Raw genomic sequence first — 21,311 nt, forward strand, 5'->3', positions numbered from 1 at the left:
CGAGACACATGGCTACAATCAGCTGTAACATAGCGCGTCTTGCTAAAGAAATGCGTTCCATGACTGCGGCAGTGAGGGACATGAGCACTGTGGTGGCAGAGGGCAATGGGTACCTGCGGGAGGACATACAGGAACTCACCCGTGCCATGAGAGAAGGCCATGACAGCGAGAGGAGGAGGCACCGGCAGAACTTGCTCCGGTCCGCAGCCTCTACGAAGGCCATCACCAGGCTGAGCAACAGCACCGCAGTGTTGGCACGCCGCTCGGTGTCACTGCAGGTGGACCTTGGACACTTTTGCGGTGATGTTGCCAAGGCCCTAGGACAGGTCACCGCTGCAGTTGAACATCTGCAGAGCGGTACATTCGGTGCTAGCGCATTGGGAGTGGAGGACGGCAGTGAGGCTGCCTCAAGTGTGAGCAGTGTTTCGGTTGCAGAGGCCAGCACCAGGCGGCGCAGTTCACGGTGCTCCACAGGGACAGGCCGTGGTGAGGTGGTGGAGACACCTGAGAGGAGGCTTGGCGTTCGTGGCAAGCGCCACTAGACTAACTGACAGTCATGCTTGACCGTGGTGGGGCAACCAGGGTCCTCCCCTATATGACGCTGCACAGCCGTGACTACAACGGCCATTTGTTGTTAAACTTTTGTTGGGGATATATTATATTATTGCTTGTTTGGTCGCACATACCTCAGTGCTCCTGTGCATTAAACAGTAGCAGCATAAATGAAATCGTCATGTTTCATTCTTACCTGGTTCAGAAATGATGTTGTGTGATGTATGTCCGCCTCCTATGGCCCTCAGCTGTGTTAGGGACGTGTGCCTGTCGGTGTTGCGCGGGTGGTTGGTAATCCCGGTAGTCGTCATTCCTGTCCACCTCTATGGGTATCCCCCTTCTGGTCGCAATGTTGTGCAGCATTGCACATACAGCTACAATCCTGCAGCAGGTATCAGGTTTGTATTGTAAGGCTCCGCCAGTCTTATGTAGGATTCTAAAGCGACTCTTCAGAATCCCAAAGGTCCTCTCTATGACATTCCTTGTGCTTATGTGGGCCGCGTTGTATCGTTGCTCCTGTGGTGTTGCTGGATTGATGTAGGGGGTGAGTATATATTCCCGCTGGTAATAAAATTATCAGTGGATGAGGGTCTCCGTATGAACCCTGCAACAAATATTGATACAGCAGACGCTGGTCTCACAAATGATTGCAGAAGGGTAAGATGGGCTGGGCTCCAAGACAATACTGCTACTATTAGCAGGATTGCCATGGAGGTCCTAGCGGCTACAAAACAGATGGTACCCATACTTGAGGCTGGAACCCCACTTGACCAAATCGGGACAATTCATGAGTCTCTTTTTAGTAAAATTAAGTCTTTTTTTATCAAACCCGTAAAAGGAGGAATTAATGTCCCAGCACAATCTAGGTTGAAATGGTATGATAAGACCTGTAGTATTGCCCACAGCTCTCTGTTAAGGGCTATTAAATCAAAATCATGTCCGGATATAAGGATAGCCAGGGTGAATTATAAGAAAGCATTAAAAGAGGCAAAAATCAAATGGGATGATCAGCGTTGGTTAGATTTATACCAGGCAAGTACCTCATCTAACCAACAAAAATTTTGGGAGGTTGTGAAATGGGGAGGGGCGGGGGAATTACATACTCCAGTAAACCACGTCCCTGCAGAGCAATGGGTCAAGCATTACGAGGCACAGTTCAGCCACACGGAACGGATCTCCCTTACTACTATTAGGGAAGATGCCAGTGTGCAGTCTGAGGTGTCCTCACTTGATCACATTGTTTTCACTGAAACTGAAGCTATTTCTGCTCTTAAACAAGTGCAGAATGGCAAAGCCCCCGGCATGGACTGCATCCCTGCGGACCTCTTCAAATACGATCAAACACACTGGGTCCCGTACATATTAATCTTAGCAAATGCTATAGCTAGAGGGACTAGGATCCCAAACTCCTGGAAAGGGGCTGAGATTTTGCCAGTGCACAAAAAAGGGGATAGATCTGATGCGGGAAATTATCGCCCCATCAGCCTCATCGATGCCTTACAAAAAGTAATAGCCAGAATGCTGTTAGGGAAAATCCATTCGTGGATGTCAGAAGTAGATATTCTGTCTCCAATGCAGGCGGGTTTTAGAGCACACATTAGCACAGTTGATCAGATATTAAGATTTGTCATGATCTATTGGAAAACTGTGTTATTGAGAGACGGGAAGATCTTCGCTGCATTTGTGGACCTCAAATCAGCGTTTGATCTGGTCCCCAGAGGGAAGATGTGGGCAGCATTGAGAAGGATGGGGGTCCCTAGTGCACTATTAGAACTTACCATCAGGATGCATGAGGGTAACTTTGCAAGAGTCAGATGGGGTCGCCAGGGCCAGGTTACCGATTCCTTCCCCGTAACTCGCGGTGTGAGGCAGGGTTGTGTCCTGGCCCCCACCCTATTTGTACTCTTCATTAATCAGGTGGTTAAGTTCATCTCAGATACCCCCACTGATGCTCCTTCACTGGGTGGGACCAAATTCCCTCTTTTAATTTTTGCAGACGATACTCTCATATTGGCCAAAACACAGAAGGGTTTACAGGCAGCAATAAATAAATTCATGGACTTTTGCAATATGAATGATCTTGAGATCAATATTAATAAAACCAAGTTCATGGTCCTGACTAAGAAAAAGCCATTGAGGGGCCATGTTTTAATGAATGGGTCTAGACTGGAGCAGGTTGATGTAATGACTTATCTTGGTGTTACCTTGGATTATAGGCTACAATGGAAAGATCAAGTAGCGGCACTCTGTTTGAAATTTGCCCGCCTGACTGGTTGTCTAGTAAAAGTACAGCGGTGTTCCCTGACTAAAAGAGTACTGCCCGCACTTAAAATTTATAGTGCTAAAATCAGCTCAGCCATATTATATGGGGCCGATATTTGGGGATGTGTGGACCTGGCTGTCCTGGATAGGATACAGAATAAATTCCTTCGAAACTTAGTTAGTCTCCCCCCCTCAACAACAGTCCTTCCACTTTTGATGGACATGGGCATGCATACCATTAAACACCAGGCCCTCTATAGGATGGTGGCGTTATGGAGACGCATATGGTCCACCCCGGAGCTGGCCATGTTTGCCCGTGAATTACAGGATGTGAGAATGCAACAAGGGGCAGGTGACATACCGTGGCTAAAGCTAATTAAGAACACTCTTACCGAAATGGGTCTTCCCTTGCTTTGGTCGGAGCCGGGTTCTCAAACCTTCCCTACCAAGAATGAATTTAAACTTCTCTTTTGGTCTATGGTAAAAACGGAACATGTGGCACTTTCTGAGAAAATGAATTTGACAGGCCAGTTTTTGCTCCACAAAACAGTACCTAACAAAGAAGTATACTGGGATGTTATCCTTAAAACATTAGATAGGAAACTATACCATCAGTTCCGTGTAGGTACACTGCCTCTGAGGGCTTTTACTAGTGGCTGGCAGAGGTTGGAGTCAAGTTTCTGTCCCTGTTGTACCGTTTGCAAAGAAACACTAGGTCATTTTTTATTTGTCTGTACTGCTTATTGTGAACCACGTAATAAGTGGCTGAAACCTATATGTACTAGACTAAACACCCGAGTGAGTAGTGAAGCATTGTACATCTTGAGAACCAACACTTCTGAATGGCTAACCATAGGATTGGCCAAATTCCTTGGGTGGGCTTGGCTGATAAGGATTAAGTCAGTCAGCTCATAGTATCATGACCCAAATAATTTGTATACTGTGTTATCCCACTGATTTTTTGGCCTATGATTTTATTAGTATTGACGATCTGCTATTTTTTTATATATGCTCAAATGTTTTTACAATTCCCCTTGACGTCTTTACAAGCATGTTTAATTGAGATTTTTAACTAGATTTGCCTTGCCTTAATTTTTCTTGTCTTGTTTCTTTTTGATTTGTTTAGTATGTGTATTTAAATATTTATGATTTTATGACTTCGGCGCACTAATTGTATTTAATGTAATTTTGTGTATATGTGTGTCTTTTAAGATGAAAAATCGAAATAAAGACGTTAAAACTGAACTGAACTGATATATTCCCGCAGGGCGTATGCACTGTCACCTACAAGATAGAAGCAAAGGCTTAGCAACGGTGATGTATATACATGTGTGGTGCTCATGTGTGGAAGTGGTATGTGTAAGTACCAAGCAGGAGTCCGTCTCTGAATACTCCGTTGAGTAGAAGCCTGTGGATGCCACTGTGTCTGAATATGTAGGAGTCCTGTGTGCTCCCCGGAAATTGTGCCACTAGGTCCGTGATGATGTGCTTGGCATCGCACACAACCTGCACGTTGATTGAGTGGTAGGACTTGCGGTTACGGAATATGTACTCATTGGCAGAGGGTGGACAGATGGGGACATGCGTACAATCGATGCATCCAATGACATGGGGGAAATGGGCCACCTGGTAGAATGCCTGTTTGTTGCGGTCCAACTGCTGTGGGGTTGTGGGGAAGCTGATGTGGGTGTGTATCATTGTCAGCATGGCCTCAATGAATTTGTGGAAGAAGCGTGAGAGTGCGCTTTGCGATACGCCTCCGGCTACGGCGATTACCCCCTGAAAACTTCCTGAGGCCAGTAGGTGCAGGCTGCATAGGACCTGGACGTGCGCAGGGATTGCATTGGTCCGATGTGTCTGATGCTGCAGTAGTGGTTCGAGGTCTGCAATGAGGCGCATGATCATGGCACGATTCAGTCGATACTTGTCGTACACCTCGTCCTCATTCTGTCCTAGCAAGGTGATGCGCACTCTGAATACTCTCTCCTGGACCCTTCTCCTGCGCTGTCCTGCTGCATTGATTCGCATCCTCCTTGCAAGCACGTAGAGGGCTGCCATTTTGTGCTAGCCAACAGGGTCTCCTGGGCCAAATTTAAGGGTTTACTGATTGGTACCATCTGTTGCACATGTAATTTTTTTTTATATATTTTTTTTTCTTTGTTTGTAACTTTACCACCAGGTTCTGATTCCCCTTAATTTGCTCATGCTAAATAGCGATTTTGGGGATTTTCGCTATTTGCGATTTTTGATGTATTGAGTAGCGATTCGTTATTAGCCATTGGCACTTGCCGGGAGCTAATAGTGATTTCGGTGATAGCGAGTTCGGTATTTAGCGATTATTTGTTTTTGCCGGTTGGTTATTAGTGATTCCTTATTTTTCCGGGTCATTATTTAGCGATTCTTTATTTTTTCCCGATTAGTGTTGATGCATTGAGATTCGGTTTTTGACACTTGCTAACGGCTGATTTTACCGATTCGGTATTTTAGCGACTGGATTTTTGCTTGATGCATGTGCCAGTATATTGCTGTGCTGTGTAATCTTGCTAAGAGGATAAATAGCGCAGAAACTAGCAGCAAAACGGAAGTCATTAACAGGCCAAAGTGTGGTGGGGACTTTGGATGCTTTTCTTTCAAGGGCAGAGTCAGCCCTTAGACACGAAATCGCTCTCACCGAGCTTAGATTGTCATTAGAACCACAATCCCTTGTAAGACAACCTATTTTGCATGACCCCCAGACCATTTTAATTCTGGCTTCAGTGTTTCCTCCACTAATGCATTGCCTATCCAGGCCACTATATCGAATAATGCCTTGCAGTCACTGGATACAGGTACTAGACCCAAAGTACTTACTAGAGGCCAAAAAAGCATAACTATTCAGGGGGTTAGTCCCTTGCGCCAGCCCAAAAAAAGGAAAGGTCAGAGCTCTAACAAGCAATTATATCCTACATCAAAAAGAGCGCGTAGAGGCTTAGTGAGGGAGGCCGAGGATGAAGTGCTTGACACCTTAACCACTGCCAAATAGTCTCCCCCAATACCCCAACCCCCCCCTGCAGATTGACGACAGCAGAGATTTTTGGCTAAAAATGAATGAAGTATTATGAACTTTATTGAGCCCTTTGATGCAAAAACTATCCAGGCTGGAAGAGAGCATAGCAAATCTAGAAAAGCTTGTAAGCATTGTACACTCTACTCAGGAGGGTCAGAGGAGCCAGCATTGCCACACTAGTATCCAGCCTGCTCAGCAGCTCCAGGCTATGATGTGCCACTGTAGCACTAAGAACGACCAGCCCAATGGGCCTAGTAGTAGCTGTTCAAACGAGCTGCCCAGTATCGCTGATTCTGGCTTAGTATTGGCACCCCTTACTGTCCCATTGGACTCTTATTTCAATAACAGCAATGGGGTAGCAAAGGGGAGGCCAAATGATGCGTTATATACACAAACTACCATCCAACAACGGCTGTTGAATATCCAAAGAGCACCACCTTCAAATAGGCCTATTAATACACACAGGGCGGAAACACAGTTACACAGCAGCCAAGGACAATTTAGAAAGCCAGCAGGAGTAATGATGAGTGCCAATATGCTACACTTACCCCCAGAAGCAACACCATATACCATACTGCTGGCTAATGTCCCTATTTCACAACCTGCAGTCACGGAACATTGGACTTATCTAAGAAATAAATCACTATATGAGATAAGTGCAAGGACAGGTCTATCTAATCCCCTTTTTGCAGAGTTTAAAATGGAAAGGTTGGTTAGTTGGATAGGGAGATCTAAAAAATCCTTAGAAGGCAACTGTATAGTGCTATCATTTGGGTCACTGGATCTAGTCCAAGCAATTCTAGAAAGGGCGGGTAACAGGTTCACAGAGAAAACGGGGATTAGTATCCTACCCCTTGGTTATTTCTACAAACCACCTAGCTTTATACAGCCTTTGCTAGGGGAGATCCCAGGGGGAGGGTGGAGACAGTATAGATGCGCTATCCCTGTGAATAACTGCTATGACGCTTTTAACCCCCTAGACGAAAATGACTGACTGTCCTTACTGGTTGGAGGTCTAGCTGTGGACATAGGTATCACAAGGGACATTATGATAGCACCAGCACCAAAGGATTGCCTGGAATTCGAGGAGACCCATTATCTTAAGTCGTTCCATAGGTCAACTTCAAAGGAACCTTTTGAGAAATGTACCACTGTTACCCCTTATTTAGGACAAATGCATAACTGCAATACCGATTATAATGTATTTATCGCAGACCTCCTGTATATCAAACATAAACCAATCCTCGGGCCCCAAGGCAGCAGTGATACTGTCAAACAAGCTACAACTATTCTGCATTTAAGTACAAGTACAGATATGCTAAGAAACAATACTAATAGTACTACTATGATTACGCCCTTGATGCAACATCAATTAACATCATGTCCGACCAGCACATCCAGTGATAGTGATTTCCCAATTGGTACAGATACCCATGGGTGTACACCCATAATTATTAACGAGGCATATAACAGTCTAATGATTATATCGTGGAACCTGGTGGGCAGCCACTCTAAACTCCAAGATCCAGATTGGTTTTCCTATATAGAAAACAAATATATTTGTGTCTTCCAAGAGACCTGGGCCGTAGATAGGGTACATATAAACGGTTACACCACTTATAGTGTGGAAGCTATCCCGCCCAAGACGACGGGCAGGGCCAGTGGTGGGCAACTAATATTTGTAAAAAAACTCTTTATCTTGCAAATATAAGCATATACCAATCAATTCTCAGGAAATTATGGGGATACAGCTTATTTTTCCAACCGGCTTAATTTTGACTTTGTTTAATGTTTTTGCTAGGTCAGAATTATATAACAGCGATTCCTCTGTACTCTCACTGCTGGACAATTTGGTTGGAATTCATCAATCTAACTCTAAAGTTATTGTTGCGGGTGATTTTAATGCTGCCTTTGGACCGTCTATCTTATTGAGCTCTCTGCTCGAGGAAGAGGATGAGCTATGGGGTATCCCTAATTTGGTTGCTGGAGAACAAGGTCCACGCCTATCAAATGTCTCCTTGCAGATTGCTTCTCTAATCACAGGTAGGAGCTCGAGAGCCTGTAACGGGAGAACCGCATCTGATCTAGGGAGAAAGGCCACCTTTAAAAGAGGCGCCTACTCTAGTATCATCGACTATATATTGGTTGAAGATATGAGCATTGAACAAAGGGACGACAGTGATCATAATTCTTTATTATTAAAAATGAGGGGTACTGATTTGGATAGGAATTCTTTACGTCGCATTTCTAAAAATGAGGAGCCGCGCGTAACCGTAGAAGAGTTGCGTGGCCTAAGGTACAAGATGATCAGGGTTTATATATTAGAATTTATAAGCTTTTTATATTGTTTTTAACTAATTTGCGTAGCGGTGTGGGAAGTACACAACCCCTGGAATTAACCCACTTTGTATCGGTGCATCATAAATTCTTTGAAGCTTTACAAACTGTTTTTACTAAAAATAGCCCTGGCAGAAGGCCTCTTAGCCCTGGGGTAAACCAGTGGTTCAACAATGACTGTACGAAAGCCAAGAAGGCCCTGCAATTAGCAGTTAGAGAGCACTCCGGAACTGAAGTAATCCGGGCTCGCAATAGCTACAAAGTATCGTTAAATAAAGCAAAGCTAGACGCCACCGACACAAATTGGCAAGATCTGGTCCTGGCTGCCCAATGTAGGGACTGTCGCATTTTTTGGCACATTGTTTCAAAGGGGAGCAAGGAGAATGCTATTACTCTTAAGTATCACATCCAACCAGAGACCTGGGTTGACCATTTAACAAAATTATATGTGAGGACAGAGGTTCAGGGCAGTCCTAACACCAATAGGGCTGAACGCAGTCCAGCCATTACTACTCTAGCGGTGAATGCTAACAACTCAGCATTGGCCTTCAGCCAAGAAGACACTCTGTCACCAATCAGTAAGTTAAAGGCAGGAAAAGCCAATGGCCCGATTCGATCCCGGGTGATCTGAACAAATCAGAACCAATGATATGGGTCCCATACATAAATCTTTTGTGTAATTGTATATTGGCTGGTGGGGACATTCCAGAAACCTGGAGGGGAGCCGAGATAATTACCATCTATAAAAAAGGCGATACTGCTTTCCCCTCCAATTATAGACCCATCAGCCTGATAGACAATTTACAAAAGTTTTTCTCCAGGCAAGTCCTATATAAATTACAATGCTGGATGGATGATCATGCGATACTGTCAACATTCCAGGTGGGTTTTCGTTCCAAAATAAGCACGTGTGATCAAGCTTTCAGATTCACTTTACTAACCTGGAAATATGTGCTACTTAGGTAACAGAAGCTTTATGTAGCATTAGTGGATCTGCGAGCTGCGTTTGATCTGTTACCGCGTAACTTGTTATGGAAGATTACGCTCGATCTAGGTGCCCCTGCTGATCTGGTAACAGTGATAGCACGACTCCACATGGATAATTATGCCCAAGTCAGATGGGGGAAAAATGGTGAACTAACTGAGAAGATACTGATACGGTGTGGGGTGCGACAAGGGTGTGTTCTCGCCCCCACGCTGTTTTCCCTGTTCATCAATGATGTGGCGAGTCGCTTAATGGATAGTAAGAATGATGCACCTTCCCTGAATGGGGAAAAAGTCCCTATCCTGCTCTTTGCAGATGACTCCTTATTAATACCTAAGACACCAATGGGTTTGCAAATATTATTAAATAGATTTTTTGAATTTTGCAGAGATCAGAGATTGGAACTTAACACCTCCAAGACAAAATATATGGTGTTTGGGAAAGTACGGGGTGGCTTTCGGGAGATCCTGGAGCGGGTGAAAAACGTTGATCATCTAGGCATAGGGCTGAGTGCGTCACTCAATTGGGAATACCAGCTAAACAAGAGTTATCTAATCCTAAATCAAAGGTCTAAATCTGTATTAAAATTTCATAAACAATCTTATACTCAACCCCTATCCCCAGCACTGAAAATCTATCGTGCAAAAGCCCAAAGCGGAGCCCTGTATGGAGCTGAGATCTGGGGCTACACCACCGTCAATAAGTTAAAAACTTGCGAAAACATTTTTGTTAGATCCCTTATTTCGGTACCGATTACAACTCCTCGTATTCCCCTTTTCTGTGATCTTGGGTTGAAAAAAATTGGGGATTTGGCTGCTCTGAAACCCTTAACCTACTGGTTGCGCCTATGGATAAAACCCCAACTTACCAATTATCAAAATTCTCTACGGGAGGTTATGATGATCAATGGTGCAACAAGCTTACCATGGTTTAAACATATTGCAGACTTGTGCACGTCATTGAGTATGAAGGACCTGTGGGAACATCCGGATAGGGCTACAAGAGATGATTTATTGAGATTAAAAGCCAGATATTGGGAGGTGGTGGCCAATAACTTTACTAACAATTTGACCAGTGGGCAGTTAACATCCATATTTTTAGCTGTAAAGTCATGCATACCATTTAAACCCTTTCTGGACCGAATTTCTCCCCCTCTTGCAAAAAACCTATATGTGAGGTTCAGATATGGCAATTTGCTCCTAAAATTTCCTGGAAAGGAGGCGGTTGGCCTAGTACTGGATTTATGTCCTGCCTGTACTACTGTCAGAGAAACCGAAGAACACGTTTTATTTTTCTGCCCCAGATACCAACAGATACGCCGGAGGTGGATAAGACCAATCTGCCTCAACCTAGGAGTTAGGCAGCATCAGATTGCGTACAGAATTTTTAAATCAGATGTATCTGAACCGATAGTTTTTTCTGTCAGTTGCTTCTTATTTGCCTTCTGGATAAACAGAAGCTTTTTTTATAGATTGTACCGTATTATTAATTATCTTGTAAAATATGCACTTTATGTATTGTTTACTTTCGGAACGTTCCCCTTATTCCCTTGGGGATAAGCAAGCTGCATGCTTCTTGGCAGGAATCATGCCCCATAGCTGTCTCTTAACGTATTCTGATGTATGTTTGACTGTCCATTTTTATTGACCCAATTTTAATCAGCTACTTGAAAATGTACTTGTTTTTACATTTTTAAATCGGGACTTGACAATGTTTTTACCTGTTGTATACTTTGATGGTTTTGTACAAACAAACAGAATAAAGTTATTTGCTATATTGATATATTATACCAAGCAACTTGGGCAACTGCACCATCAACACTGTTATTTTTTGCCCTCAAAGTATCCCCTAATTTTTTTCATTTTTCTCTGCAATTTGTGGGGCACTGGTATTAAGATCAAACTGCAAATTGGTGGTAATGTGGAAAATCAGTTAGTCATATACTACTATGTGGAAAGCCCCTTTTAAGCAGCTCAGTCGGTGATAAGTGATAACATTTTCTCAGGTACAGTAGCTGTATCTACCTTAGCTATCTACTTCCCCAATGTAAATTCAACCCGGTGGTTCTATTTATATCCTTGGCCATTGGAGTTATGTGACTTTGCAGCTGAGACATTTTCTGTATAGTTATGGATTTTATACACTTGCCACATAATCCATTACCTGCTGCATAATTTGCAGATTTTACAAAAAAAGGTTTGCGATTTAAACTGATCAAAAAGGAGTAAAACACTGCCACACACATTGCATGCTGTGACAGTCTCTTCTGCAAATATTAACTGGTCACTCTTCAGTTGCTAATTGTTCAATTTAAGTGTTAAGTTGATACTAATATTTGAAACCTTTGTCTGGAGAATGGTAATGTGTAAAAAAGAATAATGGATGAAATAATAATGCCATAAAATAAGCTTCATTATGTTGGATAATGTGTCTTTTTATAAGTTAGTAAATGATGCTACATCATTTGGTCCCCCCCTGCTGCATAATTCCTGTGGGCCTGTATATAACTTATCCTCCATTAAGGTTGAGCAATCTTCCTCTGGTCTCAGGCTTTGCTGCCATTCCCCCAATGTTATATGTGGAAGCCCTCCTCAGGGCATCCCAATTATTCTGTTTATAACATCTTCCATAAGCAGCCTCAGGCACTGGGGGCCAGAGTCATCAACAGCTTGCAGTGCGTGAGCATCATTCAAGGTGACACAATGCAACCAAGCCCTTACGTCAGATTTGCTATGCCACGCATAGCCACTTTGCATGGCTGTGCGTGACAAAGTACATCTGGAGTAATGCAAGTCAGCACAAGTCGCTGCCTTGCATTACTCCACACTGGGACGGCGTTCCATGTGTAGAGCGTGAGTGTTCCCATTTTGGTTCAACCATGGTTGTTGGTGTATTTCCAGAATTTCTAACTCTAGTAAATCCTGGGAATGCATAAAAATGCTATGCCTTCCAAGGTGAGGCGTAAATAGAAGAAATATCTTTATTTCCTCTTTCTATGTATGCAGCATTCTAATGCACACATAGAAATAGGTCAATGTCCATTTCTGCACAAAAACAATCCTTTATGTAATGCAGGCACCCTTGCACTATGGCGCAAGTTGCCTGTGTTGATGCAAGGCTGCACTCTGTGTACAAGTACAGGCAGAGACCAGGAATGCATCATATGTTTGTAGATATAACACATTCCTTTTCTCTCCTTCTCCCGCTATGCTGCACAGTCTTTCTGCTTTGAATTGTGTGACTCTTTTGCAACTATGGTTCTAGGTTACCAGGTGGCTATCACTCCTTCATGTCTGTTACAGCATTCTCCCTCTTCTACTTGCACTTTAGTTCTCTGTGTCCTGCCCAAGTGAGCCCTGTCTGGAGTGTCCATTTGAGGGGAGGTGGATCTACATAGTTTCTCACTTGTCAAATATATTTTTAATATTAGCCTTATATCAGACCAGAACTGGTGTGATTGTTCCCTGTTTCTTTTGGTAGGTGCAGCTTTGTTACATTTAAATCCGCCACACTCCATGGTGGATCCTTACTAAAAAAGGAACAGTATGATCAGTGGATATCCTAAAGCAGTAGATGTGTGTAGCCAGTCCCTCATAGTCTTTCAGAAGCCTCATCTTAATTGAAGAAATCTGTCTGCTTGCATTCCATGGACATTCTGCAGATGCATATGCTGAACAGCCTCCAAGAGCTCGGGTATGTATGTGAATTAGAGCAGCACATAACGGGGCTAATTGTGCTCGTTTAGTAGAGAACTGATTGATTGAAATAAAAGGAAAAGAACACTATGACAAGTCAACCTAAAAGTCACCAATAGGAAGATTATTTACTCTGCATGGGTGTTTGTATGGTAAACACTGCCCAGCTTTTGCTGCGACTTACCATTTGCTTACTACTGATTTCAGTTGTAAACTAGCAGTGCAACTGCCTTTCTCACGAGATTCACGAGGAAGCTGAGTATATTGCAAGAATAAGTCACATCTACTCATATGCCACTATTTTACATCAGACCCAATTCTTTTTACTCAAGAATATTCTAAAATAAAATAGCACATTGACTTATTCAGTATCAGTTATAATTTTATCATCAAATCTCCAAGCTATGATATGACACTTTTATTAATTGCTTCCTCTGCTGTGCATTTAGAACTCTACAAGAATTCTAGTATACAGGCACTCATTTCACATCAAACAGTAACAGTGCCACAATGGACTTTTTATAGCAAAATGAGTGCTTCAATCGAAAGTAGTGTGTGTTTGCTGTTTAACTCCACTGCTTATTTTTTAGTTATATATGAATAAGTAGGTATCGCAAGTCCCCAAGGAGTTTCGTGACCACAGAGAGGAGCAAGGCTGAATGCTGAGATTGTGCATAAGGTCAATCGTGGAATACATTCAATGTCCATCAGATGATATTTTATTGCTTATAATACACAGTCACATCATCATTCTTCCCACAACCCACTTAAACCTTTGGTGTCTTGCTCTTTCATATTAATTGAAAACAAGAAGAATGCAAGAGGAATCCGTACTGCATATTTTAAGCAGACCAAATATGGAGTTATTTATTTTGTAAGCAAATATATAGAATGGATTTAATGTAAATTAGATTAAAATGCTGTGTCTCAGATTGTGTAGAAGCATACATGGATTCATAGATTCTATCTTTCCTGCAATGACCTATACAGCATTGAGAAAGTAAACATGGTGCCATACATTTCTCCTTTCTATTGATCACTTTATCTGTTTTGAACAAACTAATCAAACGAAGGAAAAGCCAGTTGTCATCTTCCATGACTAAATAGCAACTGTAATTATGTTCTATAGCCACTCTTTCACCTTGACTACTGCCATGGCAGCAGACATTGTTATAACTTACTACGGTTGAGCAGATACTCATGTGGTTATTATAGAGGTCCACAACCCGCATATAATAAGGAAATAGAGATTGCTTTTATATGTGAATGTTAACTTTTCACGTATTTTAAATAATACACCAGCATGTTCTTGTACATCAACATTTTTCATCACACTCTAGGTTAAATAAAGCATATACCCACTCACCAATGAGAAAAACTCTGAAAGTACCATAGACCTGTCGACCATACTGAAGCAGGGCTAAGATCCCCAATCCTGCTTCGTACAGGTGATGACACCAGTCATTGATTGTATATCCACAAGCCAATGCAGCTTTGAAGCTTTTTGGTGTATATGAACATCTATGGCATGAAGATGTTGGCTCACTAGATTACCAATAGGCAGGCACATCACACCACTCTTTGGTAGTGCATACTCAGATTGCCTTGTAAGGATCAGTGTAGACACTCACACAGCATTCCCACAGTTCTACATCTCACTTCCTCATGCATGACACCAATCAGTGATTGAGTTTATAGAACCACTATTGCAGATAAAACATTAACTGGCAAATGCATACTTCCCAACCTGTAGGCACTAATGCTGATGGTTCCAGTGATGTTTGCACTGTCATGTTACTCTATAACCAGTACTTACCAATGGAAACTGTTGTACAGTCACTGCATGTACTGTCAAGTCTATGTCATGTCACATGCAATAGCGCCACCAAAAAATGAGAGACAGTAGTCAGGGTACATTACTCCTCACACAAGGAATACCAGTTGCCTATGTGGTAAAATTGTCATCAAGATTTACTGAGAACATGAAATAATTACTCACCTCACTCAGCCAGGTATCTGCTCAAAAGGAGAGAATTGGATGTGGACAGAACTCTACTGTCTTCCCCGTCAGAAAGACAATAGGCACAGCACAGGAGCATGCACCTACTACCTCACTTACACTTACAATGACACATCTTGTGTGTGGCACATAGGCCACCACCAATATGGTTGGTCAAATGCCTGTCAGTAACACTTACACTTGGCAATATGACATGTATGGCTCTGGCCAGGACTCACCTCCTTGTTGCTGCTGTTGGGCACTAAACTGCCAAGGAAGGTGCGGGTAGGCCATTGTCAGTATGTGGGCCATCGGGGGGTCAGGGTCTGGCACAAGCCCCTTCCACATTGGGAGGACTTCCCCAGCTGGACCTCTATGATCTTCGGGGTTCAGCACTGCAGGATCGCTTTCATCAGTGGGCACTACACCGGATATAGACTCCCAGGGTCTGCACCTTCTGGGCGATGGCTGTCCAAATGGCCTTCCGCTGATGAGCGTTGACCTGTATGGATGCAATAGATGTAGAAACAGATTTTGACTGGGAGTTTGAGGATAACCGTCAGCATGATACACATTATGTTGATATCTAGCAGAAACCTTCAACATATTGCATGTGTCCATGTTACTTGCTAAGCACAACTAAAGCATAGATACACACTTTTGTGGTCATATGATTACTAACCTCAACCCTCGTCATGACCTACGGTGACTGAGGCAGCCTACTAACATCATGTAGGCCAGGCCCATCCTACATGGAATATGAAGTGAGGTACCATGACACACACCACAACATTTTTACCTACTGAAGGGTAAACTACCTGTGCATGTCTTTCCAGACACCTTTCCTGCCAGGTCAAGTTGCATTGATGCATATGGTCCATAGGGAAAGCACCATAGTATACACAACTTCCTAAGACTACTGTCACAAGGTAAGGTCTGGAATGTGTGACACTGAGACCTACCTCTCTGGGGGCTGTATTGACATGTGAACAACTTGTTGAATATCCTAGTAAGTCATAATAAGTTGCTGTTGTTTGTACTGCCATTACAGGACACACTGCTTGCCATATGAGACTGTAACAGGGATGACAATCCACATACTAATGTATGTAGTGTGTGAAATGGAATATTGTAGTCAAGCAGATGATTCACTTTACTAAATTTATTTCAAAAGTAACCCACTATCTACAATGTTCATGCCTCAGATGTACAATAGGCTTGTACAGTGGAAGCATCATTATTTGAAAAGTGTCAACAGACCTGTGTGAGTTAGAGGACAGTCGTTAGCAACAGACATACATTGAAACTGTGGGTCAATAGAAAGAAATATCAGTTATGGGGATCACCTCAGTCACTATGCCTCATATTTTCCATGTAACAGCTATCAGGGTTACTGGTGGGACATATCTTTATCTGGGAATATCCATGGATCAGCAGGTCTGCAAGGACATTACCCTGTGCATCAGCTGTCCTACCACATTAACTCTGGCTCAGGCTGGGCCATGGCCAAGACTGTCCACATATAAATGTCAGGCCTTGCTCTCTGCAAGCTGAGTCTTCTTAGCCCACATAAACCTCACATTTCCACCAATTCTATACAGAAAAGGGAAACTTCTGCCCATTTAATATGTGAACATACAGTTGTGTGACACTCTGAAGGGGTCTGTGATGTATATCTACTTCTCAGACAACTGTTTTAAAATGTCTGATGTGATGTGAGTGATCTGTGGGAAGGTACACTTGGCTAACATCTTCATCAAATGCTTATAACAGTTTATAGACATGGCTCATTGTGTAGCCTGTACATAAAAATGCACATATGCCATGAAGTGATTTGAGAACTAATTGTAGCTACTATGAACTTGATTTTTTTTTTAAAGTATCAAGGACCCCCTGTAAGATATTTAGGTCGATTCCTAGGACAGGGTAACAGAGACAATGCAAAATATATTCCTAGGCAATCAATATTGATACAAATATCACACACTGAATGTATTGATGTATAACCAAAAAATAGACAAAATTACTGTTAATGAGAGCCAGTGTACCATGTAGTATTGAAATTTTTTTTATCTTTATTATCAATAACAATTAGTATTTTATTTAAAAAAGCATAGAACTAATACACTATGCGACATTTAAAAAGAAACAAGTTTTCTTAAAAATATAAAAAAGTTTGACAAATTATTAACAAATTATACACTGTATAATTCAAATATAATGACAAAAAACTTCAATAAACACAATCTTGAGTGAAAAGATAAAAAAGTGAAAGACAAATACAAACATTCAACATTAAGAATTCATAAGAATAGAATTGCGGCAATGAATTGTCTTCGACGCGCGTTTCGGCGCACTAGCGCCTTCGTCAGGAAAGCCACACAAATTTCCTGAAAATGAAAGGTACACTGGCTTAACAATAACATAACATCATTTCGAAAATAACAAGATTAGCTATAAAATTAGCTATAACATTGGCTATAAAATTAGCTCTTCCAAGAATAGCGAAAACAAACTAAAGATATGTGTGCAAACTAATGGAGTAGAGAAAGATTAAAGAAAAAAGAAAAAAGAGAGGATAGAATTGGACCTGAAATACACGTACTATTCGGAAATGCAACCAATGTAGGCATAATATAAAGAGATGGGTGAAAGGAAGATATATACCCCGTGATGATAAAAGGACCAAATGATTCAAGAAGAACAAATGATTCAAGAAGAACAAGAAAATCCCAAGAGGAGATATTTTAGATCTGATGTGAAAAAGATAACACCCAAGAATTGGAAATCAAAACATATAGCCTAAAGGAGAAACTTACTTGTAACAGTAGTTAAAGCAAAAAGGATTTTCGGAAGCTGATGCTTGTTAATTGAATGTTCACTGAGGGAAAAAGAAACAGGGATAAGGAAGACGAGGGTTTATTTTTGTTGAATATTAACGATAATAGATAGTTGATGTCTAAAGTCTGCACATAGTTACCTAATGATTAATACTATTCCGAACCGATTATCTTCGGCAAGCACGACTTTTTTTTCCCAAAATGAGGCACCGATAAGGCAGGGAGAAAGACCAATAACTTCTAAAGAAAATATACAATTATATGCAAGTAGTTAGAATGATAAAATCTTCTACAAATTAGTGTCTAGTTCGTATTAGGCTGGAAAGATAGGAGGTATTACCTACCTAATTCTAATCGAGTAGAATGTAGAATTAAAATCCTTGTTATTCTATATTGTTTTTTACACTGATATATGGACGTATTATCTTCTTTTCCAACAGATAACGGACTGCAAATGATAAAATTATTAAATCAAAAACCTAATATTGTAGTAGTTGACCTACCAGATGGCTGTAGATACATGCACATTCTGAAAAGATTAGTGAACTCAGTATGCAATCAGTGGAACAGGAATTGAATAGTCCATATCAGATGGCATTCTCCATTCTTTTTACTCCGTGGTTATCCACGGAGATTAATTAGAGAATCCTACAAACGAGCCCGCTATTATGATAGGGATCATCTCCTTACTAACAACACACGTAGAAAGAAAGATCAATTAGTCTGCATTACTAGACACTCCACCTTAAATGCCACTGTGAAACAAATAATCAATGCCAATTGGCATATTTTAAATAGTCATCCGGAAGTAGAAAAGAAGATAGCCAAACCTTTATTCGCTCACAGGAGGAATAAAAATCTAAAAGATATGATCGTGCATTCAAGGTTTAAATCTGACACTCCTTTTATTCAAAAAACCATAGATGGCTTGAAACCTATTAGAGGTACTGTGAGATGCTCTACATGCAAATCATGTGATCAGGTTTCGGAAGGTGAAATCCTAATACATAATGGCTATAAGATCCAAGCACCACAACTATGGAATTACAAAACACAAAATGTGATTTATCTCATTTTGTGTCCATGCAATCTTGGCTATGTTGGTGAAACATCCAGAGCTGCCCATATCCGTATAGCTGAACATCGTTCTGCTATCCGCAAAGCAAAAATGTCCGCGCCTTTAGTTAAACACTATTTAGACGTAGGACATAAACCAGAAGAAATTAAATGGCGGATTTTAGAGAAAATCCACATTTCAGAGAGCAGCGGTGGTTGTAAGGTACGTAAAAAAAGGGAGGTTTTTTTGATTTTTGTCCTGAATACATTCCATTGCGGCCTTAATAATGAATTGCCTTGGGAGAATGTCATCTGATATGGACTATTCAATTCCTGTTCCACTGATTGCATACTGAGTTCACTAATCTTTTCAGAATGTGCATGTATCTACAGCCATCTGATATGGACCATCCAATTCTTGTTCCACTTATTACATACTGAGTTCACTAATCTTTTCAGAATGTGCATGTATTTACAGCTGTTGCTGGTAGGTTTAATCTTCCCAGGATTCTTATGAATAAAGTTTACACCAAAAGAAATAGATTACAATAGTGATTTCCATTCCTTGGTATATAATAATTTCTAGGTAGTAAACATAAACGAGATATTCTATGTACTGATTTACTACATACAATCAGTGCCAGGCTGGCTAAATAGCGATATCCAAACAATAAAGTTTTATTTGATTTAGAAAAAAGTCCCATTCCTATGAGACACTTTAGGAGCCAACCACATCATTATGGTTGTCGTCACTTATTGCGTTCTTTTTAGACGTAATTTCATCGGCAAGTCTCGACCACATGACAGAGCGACGTACCGCCGTACTGATTTAAACGCCTAATTCAACGCTGACTCACACATATGGAGAATAATGCTCCGTAAAAGAAAAGAGCACGTTGAGGCGCGTCCTTTCCCCTGAAGGTCTTTCATCATTAGGTGAGTTTTATTGTATCCCTTTGTTACCGCAAATACATTAGAGGCCTCGTTATAGTATAGTACTCCCTTTCGTGCTATTAAACTCCTGCCATCTACCGTCACATCATAATGATACCATGTCGCCTCTACTTTACCATCTGCAGACCGTAATTTGGTGGCAAAGAAGATAAAACGCCCATATATCAGTGCAAAAGGCGCGCACTCTCCCCATGAAGGACCTGTATCACTAGGTGAGCTCTACTGAATTCTTTTGTTAATGTAAAGACATTAGGAGTCCCTGAACAGTATAGCACCCCCCTTCTCGTGACTAAAAAACTCTTGTCAACTACTACCATATTAGGTTTTTGATTTAATAATTTTATCATTTGCAGTCCGTTATCTGTTGGAAAAGAAGATAATACGTCCATATATCAGTGTAAAAAACAATATAGAATAACAAGGATTTTAATTCTACATTCTACTCGATTAGAATTAGGTAGGTAATACCTCCTATCTTTCCAGCCTAATACGAACTAGACACTAATTTGTAGAAGATTTTATCATTCTAACTACTTGCATATAATTGTATATTTTCTTTAGAAGTTATTGGTCTTTCTCCCTGCCTTATCGGTGCCTCATTTTGGGGAAAAAAAGTCGTGCTTGCCGAAGATAACCGGTTCGGAATAGTATTAATCATTAGGTAACTATGTGCAGACTTTAGACATCAACTATCTATCATCGTTAATATTCAACAAAAATAAACCCTCTTCTTCCTTATCCCTGTTTCTTTTTCCCTCAGTGAACATTCAATTAACAAGCATCAGCTTCCGAAAATCCTTTTTCTCCTTTTGGCTATATGTTTTGATTTCCAATTCTTGGGTGTTATCTTTTTCACATCAGATCTAAAATATCTCCTCTTGGGATTTTCTTGTTCTTCTTGAATCATTTGTTCTTCTTGAATCATTTGGTCCTTTTATCATCACGGGGTATATATCTTCCTTTCACCCATCTCTTTATATTATGCCTACATTGGTTGCATTTCCGAATAGTACGTGTATTTCAGTTCCAATTCTATCCTCTCTTTTTTCTTTTTTCTTTAATCTTTCTCTACTCCATTAGTTTGCACACATATCTTTAGTTTGTTTTCGCTATTCTTGGAAGAGCTAATTTTATAGCCAATGTTATAGCTAATTTTATAGCTAATCTTGTTATTTTCGAAATGATGTTATATTATTGTTAAGCCAGTGTACCTTTCATTTTCAGGAAATTTGTGTGGCTTTCCTGACGAAGGCGCTAGTGCGCCGAAACGCGCGTCAAAGACAATTCATTGCCGCAATTCTATTCTTATGAATTCTTAATGTTGAATGTTTGTATTTGTCTTTCACTTTATTATCTTTTCACTCAAGATTGTGTTTATTGAAGTTTTTTGTCATTATATTTGAATTATACAGTGTATAATTTGTTAATAATTTGTCAAACTTTTTTATATTTTTAAGAAAACATGTTTCTTTTTAAATGTCGCATAGTGTATTAGTTCTATGCTTTTTTAAATAAAATACTAATTGTTATTGATAATAAAAATAAAAAAAATTTCATTACTACATGGTACACTGGCTCTCATTAA

General features: G+C 41.0%; 1 long non-coding RNA gene across 1 annotated transcript in view; it reads right to left on the reverse strand.

Moving 5' to 3' along the window:
- The window catches only part of LOC146817317 (uncharacterized), a 348,140-nt gene that overhangs the window by 200,930 nt on the left and 125,899 nt on the right, over positions 1 to 21,311 (reverse strand). Inside the window, exon 3 of the long non-coding RNA XR_014962530.1 lies at positions 15,116 to 15,378. This is a non-coding gene — a long non-coding RNA (uncharacterized LOC146817317). The remainder of the gene's footprint in view (positions 1 to 15,115; positions 15,379 to 21,311) is intronic.

This window comes from Triturus cristatus, chromosome 6, assembly GCF_964204655.1.
Source record: "Triturus cristatus chromosome 6, aTriCri1.1, whole genome shotgun sequence".
NCBI classification, from domain to species: domain Eukaryota; kingdom Metazoa; phylum Chordata; class Amphibia; order Caudata; family Salamandridae; genus Triturus; species Triturus cristatus.